Below are 16,966 nucleotides of genomic sequence, written 5' to 3'. Positions count from 1 at the left end.
AGCCACTTCCCTTATATACCTTGTTCTCTCAGTTTATGAGTAAAATAAAGCTTAAATGCATGATTATTTTATATACAAAGTGAAAGTGTTAGTCGCTCAGTCATGTCTGATTCAGATGTGACCCTATGGACTGTAGCCAGCCAAACTCCTCTGTCTTTGGAATTCTCCAAGTAGAATACTGGAGTGGGTAGCCATTCCTTTCTCCAGGGGATCTTCCCGACCCAGGGATCAAAGCTGGGTTTCTCCCATTGCAGGCAGATGAGCCACCAGGGAAGCCAAAGGAGGGTAATAGTTTTACCTGTTCTTTTAAAAAGTATCTTTCAACAACACTTGTGTAAGATTAGAAAACTCCATTGCATATTCTTGAGAAAAATGAGTGATAAAGAAAAAATAATGACTTGGTATTGTTAAGAAAGTAGTTTTAAACTTTACAGAGCCCCAGTAATCTGAGAAACTCCCAGAAAATTTCAGAATCATATTTTGAGAAGTACTATTTCATGCATTGGAGAAGGAAATGGCAACCCACTCCAGTGTTCTTGCCTGGAGAATCCCAAGGACAGGGGAGCCTGGTGGGCTGCTGTCTATGGAGTCGCACAGAGTCGGACAAGACTGAAGTGACTTAGCAGCAGCAGCAGCAGCTTCACACGTTTAAGAAGAGTAGTCTCATTCTACACAGTCAATGAAAAGGATTTTTTTTTTAATCAAGTAACAAAGATGGTCTTGGGAACATAACATAATCTGATAGAAAAATGTAAAGAAACTGAATAATACATTTAGCAAAGAAATGAGAAATTATAAGAGAAAAGGATATTAATATTCAAATATTTTAAGGGCTTAGCATAGAAGACTGACATCTCTCAAGCAAAGGTGGGTTTTCATTCCCTTTCCCTTGAAGTGGAAATTTAATGACTTGCTTCTCATGAATAGATTGACAAAGATGTGAATGACCTTCCACATCTAGGACTTAAGTCACATAAGATGATAGAATTTACCCGATTGTCTCTCTGGACAATCATTCTTAGGACCTAGCCAGCATTTTGCTAGGAAGACAGCTCAGGTCACATGGAGAGGCCACAAGTAATCTTGGTCACTGGCACAAGTTAAGGTCCAAGTCAAGAGCCAGCATCAACTACCAGACATCTCAGTGAACAATACTTCAGCCATCAGCCTTTGGAAACCCAAACTAAAGCTGAGTAGAGCAGAGACAAGTGGATGATTGCCAAATTTTGACCAACTTGCAAATGCATGATCAAAATATATGTTGTTGTAGCCACTAAGATTTGTGGTGGTTGTTATGAAGCAAGAAATATCCAGAACAAAGAGCAATTATTTCTTGAAGGGTTATCTCTAAATTTTTGCACCAGTTCCATGGAGACCAAATTCGGTTGACTATATAAAGATTTTGATCAGTTCAGTCACTCAATCATGTCCAACTCTTTGCGACCCCTGGACTGCAGCATGCCAGGCCTCCCTGTCAATCACCAACTTATGGAGTTTACTCAAACTCACGTCCATTGAGTCAGTGATGCCATCCAACCATCTTATCCTGTGTCGTCCCCTTCTCTTGCCTTCAATCTTTCCCAGCATCAGAGGCTTTTCAAATGAGTCAGCTCTTCTCAGGTGGCCAAAGTACTGGAGTTTCAGCTTCAGCATAGGTCCTTCCAATGAATATTTAGGACTCATTTCCTTTAGGATGGAGTGGTTGGATCTCCTTGCAGTCCAAGGGACTCTCAAGAGTCTTCTCCAACACCACAGTTCAAAAGCAAAGATTTTTCAGCACTCAGCTTTCTTTATAGTCCAACTCTCACATCCATACATGAGTACTGGAAAAACCATAGCTTTGACTAGACAGATCTTTTTTGGCAAAGTGACATCTCTGCTTTTTAATATGCTGTATAGGTGGGTCATAACTTTTCTTCCAAGGAGCAAGCATCTTTTAATTTCATGGCTGCAGTCACCATCTGCAGTGAGCCACCAAAAATAAAGTCTATCAACTGTTTCCACTGTTTCCCCATCTATTTGCCATGAAGTGATGGGACCAGATGCCATGATCATAGATTTCTGAATGTTGAGTTTTAAACCAGCTTTTTCACTCTCCTCTTTCACTTTCATCAAGAGACTCCTTAGTTCTTCTTTGCTTTCTGCCATAAGGGTGGTGTTATTTGCATATCTGAGGTTATTGATGTTAATCCTGGTGATCTGGATTCCAGCTTGTGCTTCATCCAGTCCAGCATTTCTCATGATGCACTCTGCATATAAGTTAAATAAGCAGGGTGACAATATACAGCCTTGATGTACTCCTTTCCCCATCTGGAAACAGTCTGTTGTTCCATATCCAGTTCTAACTGTTGCTTCCTGACCTGCATACAGATTTTTCAGGAGGCAGGTCAGATGGTCTGGTATTCTCATCTCTTTCAGAATTTTCCACAGTTTGTTGTGATCCACACAGTCAAAGGCTTTGGCATAGTTGATAAAGCAGAAGTAGATGTTTTTCTAGAACTCTCTTGCTTTTTTGATGATCCAGCGGATGTTGGCAATTTGATTTCTGGCTTCTTTGCCTTTTCTAAATCCAGCTTGAACATCTGGGAGTTCATGGTTCACCTACTGTTGAAGCCTGGCTTGGAGAATTTTGACCATTACTCTGCTAGTGTGTGAGATGAGTGCAATTGTGTGATAGTTTGAGCATTATTTACCATTGTCTTTCTTTGGGACTGGAATTGAGACTGACCTTTTCCAGTCCTGTGGCTGCTGCAGAGTTTTCCTTTGCTGGCATATTGAGTGCAGTACTTTCACAGCATCATCTTTTAGGATTTGAAATAGCTAAACTGGAATTCCATCACCTCCACCAGCTTTGTTTGTGGTGATGCTTCCTAAGGCCCACTTGACTTCACATTCCAGGATATCTGGCTCTAGGTGAGTGATCACACCATCGTGATTATCTCAGTTGTGAAAATCTTTTTTATACAGTTCCATGTATTCTTGCATGGACTTCCCTCACAGCTCAGTTGGTAAAGATTCTGCCTGCAGTGCAGGAGACCTGGGTTCGATTCCTGGGTTGGGAAGATCCCCTGGAGAAGGAAATGGCAATCCACTCCAGTATTCTTTCCTGGAAAATCCCATGGACAGAGGAGCCTGGTGGGCTACAGTCCATGGGATCACAAAGAGTTGGACACGACTTAGCAACTAAACCACCAAACCACTATGTATCCTTGCCACCTCTTCTTAATATCTTCTGCTTCTGTTAGGTCCATACTATTTCTGTCCTTTATTGTGTCCATCTTTTTATGAAATGTTCCCTTGGTATCTCTAATTTTCTTGAAGAGATCTCTAGTCTTTCCCATTCTATTGTATTCTTCTATTTCTTTGCATTGATCACTGAGGAAGGCTTTCTTATCTCTTCTTGCTAGTCTTTGATGGTGGAAATCTTTGATAGACTTTGATAGTGAAAATCTATCCAAAAAATACAATCACAGAATGAGCACATTTACTGTTCTTCTTCTTTTTTTTTTTTTTTTTAATTTTCCATATGAGTAAATATAGGGGCTTCCCTTGTAGCTCAGACAGTAAAGCGTCCACCTATAATGTAGGAGACCTGGGTTCAATTCCTGAATCAGGAAGATCCCCTGGAGAAAGAAATGGCAACCCACTCCAGTATTCTTGCCTGGAGAATTTCACAGACAGAGGAGCCTGGTGGGCTATAGTCCATATGGTAGTGAAGAATTGGACACGACTGAGTGACTAACACTAGACATAGCAAGATAAAATGATTTGCTTTTCTTCTCCTTAATGGCTCAGTCAGAACTAGAACCAAGGAAGCCTGAATCTTAATCAGTTTTGTTTTCCACTGCTCCTCTAGGAAAGCCTTGATTTCCCTACTTCCAGAGATCTTCAAAGAGCTTGTCTTTCTACTTGTCAGGAGAGTGATATGAAAGTGGGATGGATCTTTTGAGCAGATGATATAGAAGCACCTTTCAAACACCAAGATATTAAAATTATATGATTTAAAAAGGGCAGGTGGCATTTCCCTGGTGGTTCAGTGGCTAAGAATCTGCCTACCAATGCAGGGGACGTGCGTTCAGTTCCTGGTCTCGAGGATTCCATAGGCCGCATGGCAATTAAACCCATGCACCACATCTAATGGAACCTGTGCTCTAGAGCCTACCTGCCACAAATACTGAAGCCCATGCACTGACAGAAGAGAAACCAGCACATGGAGAAGCCCACGCAGCACAACTAGAGAGTAGCTCCACTCACTGAAACTAGACAAAGTCCACGTGCAGCAACACAGACAAATATAATAAGATAAATACAAGAAAATACAAGAAAAAAAATTTTTAAAGGGCATGAGTTTGGCCTATGAGAAATAAGTCTTTTCTTTAGCATATCTCAACGCATTTCTGGGGCTCTCTGTCTCTCAAACTAATAATTCATAATATATTTAAAATCTGAAATACTATAGTATTTTAGTTAATTACCCCTCAAAGAGACTGAGGGCTGCAGCATGCATTTATGTCTTCACAGATTCATGTTTTATACATTTAAGGAACTAAGGCTATTTAATTTCATTTCATCCAACCCAAATTCTTTCAAGTATAGTGTCATCTGATTCAACTTTTATCCTTTTTCTATTTTTCTTGTGCTAATATTTACATGTCAGAGAAAGATAAGAATATTTTGCTATTTTGTTCAATTATACATTAGTAGGAAACATTAAAAACAAAAATATAATCATATGAAGAGGAAGAATTTTTATTACAGGGCTACATAGGTGAGCTGGGAATATGTTAATTGTCACTACATGGAATATTTGCCTTCTTTCCCCATGATTATAGCTAAAATATATAAGATTTTTTAAAAAAAATCAAAGCAAAAGGCAAATATTTTTCAAAAGGAAGAACAGTCTAATGTTAATTGCCATTTCTATAAAAAAAATTTGAGGAAAGCAATAGAGAGTAGTGGTTGACAGGTCAGATTTGTAGCCAAAATGCGTAAGTTCCTATCTCAATCTGTGTGTTTCTTCACTATCTTACCTAAGCTGAATCACAAAACATTAATTTCTTCATTTGTAAAGTGGGGACGATCATAATAGTACCAAATTCATTTGATGGTTATAATAGTGAAAGAATTAAAATTCATAACAATACTTAGAACAATGCTTTGTGCCTAATAAGCTTTGTTAATCAATAATATTTTGTGCTCCTCTTTCTTGTGATGATTAATTACAAAGCTCAGTTTTGTAGATTTATATACCTGACATTTCTTTGAAAATTGATGAATAAATGGCTTTAGACTTAACTGAGGCATAACAATAATCTGCCCATTTATTTTTCTTTCTATTTTTAAATCCTCTAAAATTTTGGAACTCAGATGGTTTACCATCACCATAGAACTAGTTAAATTTACTCTAACCTGTCACTTCATTTTGCTCTCATTAAATTTAATTTTTACCTTAGGTTCTTTGCTTTGGAGATCTTGTGAAAGCTTGCCTCATTCTAGGGGTGGAGTGGGGATGGTTCATACAATTCCAAAAGATTTACAATATTACCTTTCACTCCTTTTAAATCCAGCTATATTTAAACCTTTGTGTCATATAAAATAGGCATCAAGATTTATTACTATCCATATAATTAGCCAATTTTCCCAATGCCAGAGATTAAGCCATCCATGTACAAGATGGTCAGCATCTTTATCATACACCAAGTGCTCATACATTAACTGTTCTATATTAGGACTCTTGAATATAATCCATTGTATATTTCTTTTTCTTTTCCTGTGCCTTACCATACTGTTAACTTTTATAAATAAATAACAATAGTCATTCTTTGCTGAGAAAGAATGGATGGTAATGCTGAGAAACTTTGGATGGTAATTACAAACTGTAGAGTATAATGAAAAACCTGTTTTAAAACAAAGAAACACAAGTGGAAGAAATCCAGTCACTGAGGAATGAGTAAGTCAGGAAGAATGTGGATGACATTAGTACTCAAATGAAAAGCTTATTAATTCTCAAAATGAAACTATTGTTTGAAGTACATGTCTAATCTTCACGAGGCTGACCGTACGTGACATTCAGACAGCTGTTTCAGCCCATTTATCACCCATTAAAGGTAGTACCTTACATTACCAATGCAAAACTTGATCATTAGCAATACACCCTGAAGCATTAGACATCATAACACAGAAATTGTCAATAGGTCCCAGATGCCTTGGTGTCACCCTGACAGGTGGCATACTTAGAGCGTGCCACCCTCACCTTTCTCAGACTTGGTTGTGGATATGAGATAAGAAAGGGAGTGAATGAAAACTTCGACAAAAAGCACTAAATCACTTAAAAAATGTAAATAACCAAAAGCTGCTTCCCATGTGACACATTTTTGTCCGTGCACTGTTATCTCCAGACAACATTTTGAAAATGTATCCTTTTCTATCTGTTGCTAATATTGTAATCATTCTTTATCCTGGGATTTTCATAAGGATTCTAGAGGATTTGAGGAAGACCAATTAATCAATGCCAGAGTGGATAATGATTTATGACCAGGGTAAAAATAGGAGTGCATGTGTTTCAATGTGGTCCCTTCTCTCTGTTGATCAGAATTTTTTTTCTTTCTATTGGAATGCCTCCAAACATCTTGCTGGCAAAGAGGGTGTATTTTTTGAGATAGCAAAGTTGTTTATTGAGCCACTGAGTTCAATAAGCATCAGTAACTCCTGTGGTACAAGGAAAATTGGAAAGAAAAGGCTTAGTGTAAATTCTTCAAATATGGAGCAATCCATTAGCTGGTTCAGCAAGTCACAGAATGGACTTTATAATGTGAAACATGGAATCTGGAGTGTGTGTGTCTCTGTGTTTTAAAATATATGGGACAGTCTCTTATGCAAGCATTTTTATTATGCTGCCACATTTATATCCAGGTATTTGGATAGCACTGCTGGCATAGCACTCCCAGCCAAAATAAAAAACAGATATAATTTTTCCTTGAGTTCTACTTTTATCCTTCAAGATGTCTGGTGCAAATATTCAATTAGATTTTATCACCTTTGTTTCCAAATCATAAATTGTTTGACAAATACCATATCATTGATGTGTATCATAGAATAAGACAATATCTTATTTCGTTGATGAGTGATTATAGTATACTACCTTTATACTGCTGAGATTTATGGTACTCCATTCAGCAAGAGCTACTATAGGATGGTGAAATGAACAGTAATAAAGTTGGCAGGCTGAATGCTGCAAAGTGTGTCTAATGTCTGAAAAAGGAGTCTGCTTTTATGCAAATATAAATTGGCTGTGACGCTTGTAATTCTGGAATCCAAACATCGAGTTTGTGTCCTCTGTGTGACCCACTGTGATTGGAAAGGCAGAATGGAGATAACGGGTGGAGAGGGCGAGGATCGAGAAGGAAAATATTAATGCTCTTTGTAGATAGTTGTTAAAGGTCAGTGCTTATTAAAGAAAAAGACAGGAATAGACTCCCAACAAATTACAATCTTAGTAATAAAAGAGTAAAGGACTGTTGTTACTTTTCTATAGCAACAAGGGTTATCTAATATCCAACACTGCCTTTGGTGTTAAGTAAATAGGAGATTTCATTTTATTAAGTGTTGTGCATCCTGTGGTGGTTTAGTGGCTACGTTGTGTCCTACTGTTGTGACCCCATGGATTGTAGCCCACCAAGCTCCTCTGTCCATGGGATTCTCCAAGCAAAGATACTGGAGTGAGTTAACATTTCCTTCTCCAGTGGATCTTCCCAACCCAGGAATCAAACCTGGGTCTTCTACATTGCAGGCAGATTCTTTACTGACTGAGCTATGAAGGAATCCCTAACAGTATTCCTTTTGTGAAGGAATAACAAACAACAGGCAGGGAGTGGTGCCTGGTAGATCAGACCTACTGAAATCCAATGGTTGGTACCCAAAGTCTGTTTTAAACCATAATAAAGAGTCCCCCATATAGCAGTTAATGTAAGAACTGAGAACTCTCTCTTTATACCACTGCACTGATTACTGACTGCTCTGTCTGATATTCTCCTTCTTCTAAAAGTCTTGCTATCTGTTAATGGTTCTTGCAGTAGTAGCTATGTTTTCATGATTCCATCTCCTAAGCACCATCGTTGGTTCAAGGGTGAGAACCTGACCAAAGCTGGTAAAAATAGAATTCCCTGATGTTGAAGTCACTGGTCCAGGATTGGGAATTCCATCCTATCAGACGAATCAGGATAAGTCTATCTCTCTGAGATTTGAAAACTTAAGATGGAAAATACAGACTCTATTAAAAACCCTGTTCTTCTGCTCTACAAAGGAAGGCCTTATAGCTCTTCTGTATTGAGAAAAATGATTTGAGTAGACAAATGGCCTCTAAGTTGGTCCTTTAAGTCCCGTTTCTAGGGGTTCTTAAGCCTCATCTGCACTCATAACTTCTTATACATCAGACATTCATCTCTACCTTCTATTCCTTGAGCTAAAACATTTCTTGTTTTACCTAACTAATTCGATTTGGGATTTTGTAATTACAACCAGAAGTACTGATATAATTTCCAAGGAAGATCAGTAGTTTTCAGATTGTGAAGAGAAGAAGTGTTACATAATAACTATGGTGTATATAAAAAAAAGTTCTTGTGCAAGATTTGTGTCTAGAACTGACCCCAACTTTTTCTTCATAAAATTATTTATGTAAACTATATTTCAGGGGTTAAATAATGCTGCAGAGCTTTTAATGGTTAAGTGTGACACATATCAGTGGAGACAATTTTATTCATTTTATAATGTGATTACATCAAACAGAGGATATTAAACCATTACTCTTTATTCCAGCTGACCGAAAACTTTGTAAATTTTCTATATGCAAATTAGTACAAACTTAGTTGGATGACCACTGAGTAAAAATATAAATGCAAAATTAAAAATGGAGGGATTTGAGTTGCTTGTTTCCCTTTTTAAATTTTTTTAAAAAATGTTTGGCCAATTCTCCAACTAGGGATCGAACCACAGCCCCTGCAGTAGAAGTGCAGAGTCCTAACCACAGGACAAGCAGGGAAGTCCCTCGAGCTGCTTATCTCTTTTGCAGAGCAAGTCCTGTGCTGTCTCCCCCTGCTTTTTGTTGTTGTTGTTATTTAGAATCATTTGCAGCTAACATGCAACAAACACTGAAGATGGAACTCACAAGCAAGTGGAAGAAAGTAACAGTGAAATTCAAACACCACAGAGAGAGAGAGAGATGAGAGAAGAATACCCACTTATCAGGGTTATGTTGTTAATATAAAAGAATTCATATCCAAGAATGTATCTTTTTGGAATGAGAAGGTCATCACAGTACACTAGATGTAGGTAATGCCTTTCTCCATCCCAGTTCCATTCTTCATATTTGTGCTGATTTGGAATCCTTTATATTTATTCTTGTCTTTTGCTTCCTCTTCTCTATCTTCCTCAGCTTTCTACAGATCCACTGATTTCCCATATGAAGATTCAGCATCCCAACTTTCCTGAATTAATCCCAGTTGAACTAGACTATATTTCAATAGCAGCCATAACACCCTCTCCTTAACTCCCACTGAATCCAATGGGGCTATGAAGAATTGTTATGGTCCTAGACGTATTATTAAGGGTCCAGGCATTACTCTCTCCCAGGCATTGCTTGCTGCTAATTTCTGTAAAATAGAAATAGCGCTATATATTCCATGGGGTCACTGTGATGATTAATTTTTAAAATGGAGAGAAAATACTTAGGCAAATGATTCTCATAATATTAATATATCTACAGTTTTTATATTTGTTAGTGATATCCATACTTAGTATTATTTCTTTGCCACATTAATATTAACTATTTGCAGGCATTATCTTCAAAGGCTAAGTGATGGGTACCTCTGTCTCACCCAAATTAAAGGCCAGTTTTCAGAATTATTGTTCTTTCAATATTCCCCCATCTGAGTTCATTAGTTCAACAATTCATTTATCCAAGCTAATATTTTTCAAAAAGAAGCAGGACAAAGAAGGCTTACGTTCAAGATAAGAAGTGAGGCAAGGAGATAGCAGAGATGACTCAGCTAGTTCAGCCTCAAGAGAGATGGAGGTAACAGAGTGGTCATATACAAATGTAGTAATAAGGACATAAGTCTTTATTCCTGAAATGGGATGAGAAAGACTGGAGGAAAGAGGTCAGAGTATCTTGCTAGTTTTTCCAAACTATAATCATAACCCCTGCTCTTAAGAAGTATGTATATAAAAGAAGAGACTGGCACATAAATACACAATGAAAGATAGGGTCCTAAGCGTTATGTAGGTGAATGTTTATGACCAGACACTATACGTAAAACACATCGACACATCAGTGTGCTAGAACCGACTCTTGTCATGTGTGATCAGTTGTGTTTGACTCTTTGGGACCCCAGGGACTATAGCCAGCCACACTCCTCTGTCCCTGGGATTTTCTGGCAAAAATACTGGAGTGAGTTGCCATTCCTGAGCCATGACTTGAACTCACGCCTCCTGCAGCTCCTTGCACTGCAGGCAGATTCTTTACCTGCTGAGCCATTGGGAAAGCAGATTCTAACCTGTGCACAAAATCTAATCTGGCACATATTCATTCATCTCAGCTTTCAGTGACATCATAATGCTACAAATCAGGTCCTTTTCCCTTTTTTTCTAACCTAGAGATCTGTTTGTTTGCTTTTTTTTAAACACTTACCAGAAAAACACAACTTAAATCATTTAAACCTGATTTAATGTTCAAATCAAATCCTTAATCAAAATCTAAAATCAAAATCTTATTTTTTTATATCATACTTAACCCCATGATGTAGGTACTATTACTATCTCTTTTTCACAGATACATTGTTTAAAAGTTTTTGTGACTTTTCCAAGGAAGTTAGTGTTCATATCAAATTTTGAATTCAATCTAATTCCAGAATCTGCAACTCTGAACATGACTCAGCCCACAAAGGGCTATGTATGGATGGAGATGGTACCTTTTATCAAAAGGCTTCACAAAACTGCTGTTCAGTTTTTCTCTGAACAGAAGGAATGGGCTGCAAAGATATGGGGAAGCATAGAAGCTGGATGTTCTAGCTCCGATTTTGCCCTAAATGAGAGAGAGAAAGGAGCCAAGAAAGATTTTGATCCTTTCACACTGCTAAGATTGACCTGCTTTTAGCTTATCTCCAGTTACATTTTTATGAATTAAAAAAAAAAAAAAAAAAAAAACTCCTCACTAACTGCAAACTTCTTTCTTCCAAATATCCAGGCCAGTATCTTAAGTTATTTTTAACACCTTTCTTTCCTTTAGAAATGTGACTCAATTGATCGGTGTGATTCAATTAATCAATAAATATGAGCTCTACTTTAAAAAAACATCCAGAGTCTGACCACTATTAATCAACCTTCAATGCTATCATCCTCCCCCAGACTATCTTTATTTCTGCCTACAGTAGATTTGTGTTGTTGTTGGTTTCTTTGATTCCATTCTTGTCCTGTGGAAACTTCACAAAACATCCAATGAAGTAAAATCATCATTTCTCTGCTTAAAACTCAGCAATGGCATTCTGTCTCACTCAGAATAAAGTCCTAAGTACTGATCATACTTGTGTTTCAGCAGAACCACACTGGCTGAGCTATTTGACACTGAACATCATGAGAAGAGAGAATTACTTCTACAGAACTGGGGCTGGAGTCAGAAGAAGTCCAGGACTCTGGGAAGGTATCCTGGGAATGGACAGAGCCAAGTAGGTATGCATGGTAGGCAAAACTCCACCAAAACCTCAAAGGCTGATCTATAGAGTACATCACACCATAGAGTTGTCTAGATCAAGGTGTAAGAGCGCTGAATATTCATATCTACTATTACATACCATTAATTATTATTTAAGAGCTCTGCCTAGAGGGACAGAAGTTCCAAGCTAATCCCCACCCTATTTGTGTAAGTTGAATAAACTCAACATCACGAAGACATTCACGTAGAGATGTAGGTTCTGGGTGTTGGAATCAGAATAAACATGGAATTTGTAAAGTGATCCCAGAAAATATATATGAAGTACAGTGTCTACTATAGTCCCCCATTTCAAGATAAGATCCATTCAATCCTCACACTAAATTCAATGTACTGATTCTTCAGATGGTGCCTGGTAAAGGCACCCAACTCCAGTACTCTTGCCTGGAAAGTCCCATGGATGGAGGAGTCTGGTAGGCTGCAGTCCATGGGATCACGAAGAGTCTGACATGACTGAGTGACTTCCCTTTCACTTTCACTTTCATGCACTGGAGAAGGAAATGGCAACCCACTCCAGTGTTCTTGCCTGGAGAATCCCAGGGACGGGGAAGCCTGGTGGGCTGCCATCTATGGAGTCACACAGAGTCAGACACGACTGAGGCGACTTGGCAGCAGGCAGCAACAGCAACATTAAAAAAAAAAAAATAATACTTGAAAGATTCGAAGTTAAGCTACAACCAGCCAACACTGCTAAAGTTAGCCCTGAGGCTTAGGTGATATGCAACATTTATCTCCTTTCACTCACCCTTGGCCAACACTTCCAAAGCCCTGGATTAATTAAGTGGTGGGGAGATGCAGATCTTTATACCTCAAATGACTGAGCCTTTGGTACTGTGCCCCTGTTTGACTCTGATCTTTTCATGGTTAAAACAGACTTGAGATCTCTAAGGACACTGTAATATATCTCCAGAGGTTCAGCTGAACTGCTTTCTGCCTCTTTGTATAAAAATAGTTCTACTTCCTCATAATGATCAGAGTCAATTACCACTGCCAATATGGTAACTTTCTTGTCTGCTGGTCTACTGGAATGAGAAGCCCAACATGGCCAGGTAGATATCATAATTTTTGAACTGTAGACCTGCCAAGTTTAAAAGGGCTTCCCTCATAGCTCAGTTGGTAAAGAATCTGCCTGCAATGCAGGAGACCCCGGTTCCATTCCTGGATCAGGAAGATCCACTGGAGAAGGGATAGGCTGCCCACTCTAGTATTCTTAGGCTTCCCTTGTGGCTCAGCTGATAAAGAATTCACCTGCAATGTGGGAGACCTGGGTTTGATCCCTGGGTTGGGAAGATCCCCTGGAGAGGGGAAAGGCTACGCACTCCAGTATTCTGGCCTGGAGAATTCCATGGGCTATACAGATATCATAATTTTATAACTGTAGACCTGACAAGTTTAAAACTGAAAGGACAGAAGGCACACATTCTCTAAATGAGTCACTAGGAGTGATGACAAGAGCAGGGGTGGGGTCCCTTCTACTTTCATCCTATCGTTTCTGGTTTAGGTATTCTTATTATCAGAGACTCAGGACAAAATTGGATAAAGGTATATACCATATCTGAAAGGGATCCTGCAACAAAGCCAGATAGTATTTATAAATTGGAACTTTTTTTATGCCTTTGAGTGATCGTTGCAGCATTGTATCAGACTAGCAGGCTCTGAGTACTACAGAAAATGGTAGAGCTAGCGATCCTTTGAGACATGCTCAATATTACAATCATTTTAGGACTTCCCTGGCAGTCCAGTGGTTAAGACTCTGTGCTTCCAATGCATGGGGTGTGGGTTCCATTCCTGGTTGGGGAACTAAGACCCCACATGCAGCACAGTGTGGCCAAAATATATATAAAATAGCTTTTATGCAAACTGTATCCTCTGGTGTGAAGAAATATTATATAAGATAAAGTGAAAGTCACTCAGACATGTCCAACTCTTTGTGACCCCATGGACTGTACAGTCCATGGAATTCTCCAGGCCAGAATACTGGAGTGGGTAGCCGTTCCCTTCTCCAGGGGATCTTCCCAAACCAAGGATTAAATCCAGGTCTCCCGTATTGCAGGCAGATTGTTTACCAGCTGAGCCACCAGGGAAGCCTGATATTATATAAGATAAAATGCCAGTAAGTCAGACACACTGTACATCTTTAAAACTAACCAAGACATTAATGGCAGGAAATGAAAACACACATCAGCATATCAATTACTATCCATTCTAGAGTGGATCGGGCCTGCAATGCAGGTATAATCAACCTGCTACCAAGTGGCTGATGGATCTTGAGTACCGATAACATACCAAGAGCCCAGCATCACAGTTTGTTGACAAGTTGGATATTTAGCAGTGATAGTAGCTATATCTGGAATTCCCTGGTAGCTCAGTTGGTAATGAATCTCCCTACAGTGCAGGAGACCTGGGTTCAGTTCCCATATCAGGAAGATCCCTTGGAGAAGGAAATGGCAACCCACTCCAGTATTCTTGCCTGGAGAATCCTCATGGACTGAGGAGTCTGGTGGCCTACAGTCCATGGGGTCACAAGAGTCAGACACAACTTAGCGACAAACCACCACCACCACCTCCAGTAGCTGTATCAAGTTTGTCAGAATAAGTCCATGTTATTGGATTCATCTATCAACTCTTTCCTGGCTAGTCCATTTTTGGGTCTGTTACGTGAACAATGTCAAAAATGAGTACAGAGGGTATCTGTCATACCCAAATAAGTCATTCTGTCCATCTGCTGGTTTAGTACCCCCAATGTAATGCATTCTATCTGGTTTGCATTAATGTAGTCTACAAAAATCTGCACACAGTCTGATGACTCCCATGGATCCAACCATATGCCTTTGATCTAGAATTTCTGTTTCAAGTCTTGCTCTTTCCAAGCCACTGATCAGCCAGCCAAGCCTTTTACTACCAGTCAGGGATCTGAGTATGTCTCTTATCACAGGCCACTTCTTTCTCCTTGTGAGATAGAAGACAAGATGGAATACAGAAGTTCTGTCTTTGGGGAGGATTTTTTCTTGCCACTGTCTTTCAGTACCCATTATGCACAGGGCTGTGATATGGCAGGAATGCCCAGACCATCAGGATCTCCTTGGACTATATCATGACATAGAAGGAGAGTTCAAATTATAGTGATCAAGACTGGATTTGATATTAGTTATTGTATGCCATCATTATAGGGCTTCCCAGATGGCTCAGTGGTAAAGAATCTGCCTGCCAATGCAGCAGACATGGGTTTGATTCCTAGGTTGGGAAGATCCCCTGAAGAAGGGAATGGCTATCCACTGCACTATTTTTACCTGGAGAATTCCATGGACAGAGGAGCCTGGTTAGCTACAGTCCATAGGATCACAAAGAGTCTGGACACAACTGAGCATATGCCCTCACGACTGAGGGCATACATACATTCCCTCAATACAAGCATATTTATCCCAATTAAAAACTCAAGGCTAAGCACCTGCATGATTGCAGCAGCCTCTCAGTTCCCTAGGGCTGGGCTCAGACCAGCAGAGGCTGCATTCAGATACCAGGAATTCACTGACACCCCTTCCTGGAAGCCAGCTCTGGGTACTAGACCCTGAGAGCAGCTCCTGGCCCCTTAGGATCTCTGGCCTCCACCCTGCTGGGCCATCCCCAGCCTCGGGGAGGACCTGAGAAAGGGCATATGGACAAGGCCCAGGTCCTCCCAGGCAGGGCTGCAGAGAGCAGCCGGGCTGGGGACCCACTTATCCCTGGGTGCAAGGTGTAGGTGGGTCCCCCGCTCACCATCATCAGGCGTGACATTGACTGGCCTTACGACATGGAGTTCCAGGCCGTGTTGCAGCGCCTGCAGTCAATAGCAAAGAACACCTATGAGTATTTCACCAAGATCACCTCGAGTCTGAGACCGGCATCAACTGGGGCAGAGTGGTGGCTCTGCCAGGTTTTGGCTACTGCCTGGCCCTGCATGTCTACCAACGTGCCTGACCGGCTTCCTCGGCCAGGTGACCCGCTTTGTGGCCAACTTCCTGTTGCATCACTGCATTGCCGGGGTGGCTGGGAAACGACCCCATCAAGAACATAGCGATAGTTCTCGCTGTATTTTGTTTGGGCCAGTTTGTGGTAGGAAGATTCTTCAAGTCATGACTCCTGGAGGAGCCCTTTGGAATCCTGAGACCCCTGTGTGGACTTTGGCCCAGACTTCTCCCCTCACCTCCTCTCCTGCAGGCCACCCCATACCCACCCACCTGGCCGTAAAAGTGCTGGAAGCTTCAGTAACTGGGCACTCCAGTTTTGGAGGGCCCCTCCCCAGAGGTCCACCAGACTGCCAGGGTGTGCCACCATTGCTTGGTGCTAATGGGCCCCCTCTCAGAGAGGGACTGTGGCCTCCTCCCTTAGCTCTCTGGGACCCCCTCAGCCCTGCCTGCTGGCTGTGGGGGACATTGATAACTTGGGAAAGCAAGATACTGGGAACCACTTCTCTCCAAGGAGTTGTTAAGGGTCATAGCTTTTTATAATTATCCTTGGGAAGGCACCCGCCATTCCCTCCACTCTGCCTAAAGCCTGAAGATCTGGGGTGTGGGGGTTAGTAGCTCTATTCTTCTCCCAAATTCAGCAGTTCTGGAAGGCAGAACTTGAAAGCTGGGCCTAGAGCCCAGTTCCTGGCCCTTCCTAAGCATCATGTGCCCCAGGAACAGGACTGGTGGGGGTGGGGATGAGGTACTGCTCAGCTCTCCCCCCGAGCCCCTGTTCCCACTCCCTGCCCCCTGCTTACCCCACCACCATGGCCCGTATTGCCTTTGCAGTTGGACTCAGAGATTCAGTGGGGGTGGGGCGGGTGCAGTGAGGGTGGAGGGGGGTACAGACCGGAGCTCATCACCTGCCAAGCCTGCCTCCTACGGTCCTCATGCCCTCCCTTCCTCTCACCTGCTATCACTGTATCCCACCCCAGTGAAGTGCAAGTGACGCTCACCACACTCCCATCACTCCCGATAAGGAAGGCAGGAGTCTTGGATGAGTGGAGTGCTGAGGCCCTCACGTCATCTGGACTACAGGGTTTGGGACTGTGGTTTGTTGCTGTCAGGGAAAGCGGGGTGGGGAGCGCATCTTGAAGTTTCTGAGTGAGAGAAGGGCTGACACCGCTAGTACCCCAGGTTTGGGAATATCCCCTGTGGCCTGGGCACAGTGTAATCTGGGGTTATGCATAGGGGAACTGTGAATACTTGAACTCTGCCC

General features: G+C 41.0%; 1 pseudogene; it reads left to right on the top strand.

The window, feature by feature from the left end:
- LOC113897539 overlaps positions 1 to 15,877 on the top strand; it is a 138,942-nt pseudogene extending 123,065 nt beyond the window's left edge.
- Positions 15,878 to 16,966: the final 1,089 nt, after the last annotated feature.

Source organism: Bos indicus x Bos taurus, chromosome 1, assembly GCF_003369695.1.
Source record: "Bos indicus x Bos taurus breed Angus x Brahman F1 hybrid chromosome 1, Bos_hybrid_MaternalHap_v2.0, whole genome shotgun sequence".
NCBI lineage: Eukaryota > Metazoa > Chordata > Mammalia > Artiodactyla > Bovidae > Bos > Bos indicus x Bos taurus.
Note: the sequence above shows the minus strand (reverse complement) of the source record. Positions and strands in the feature narration are given on the sequence as shown.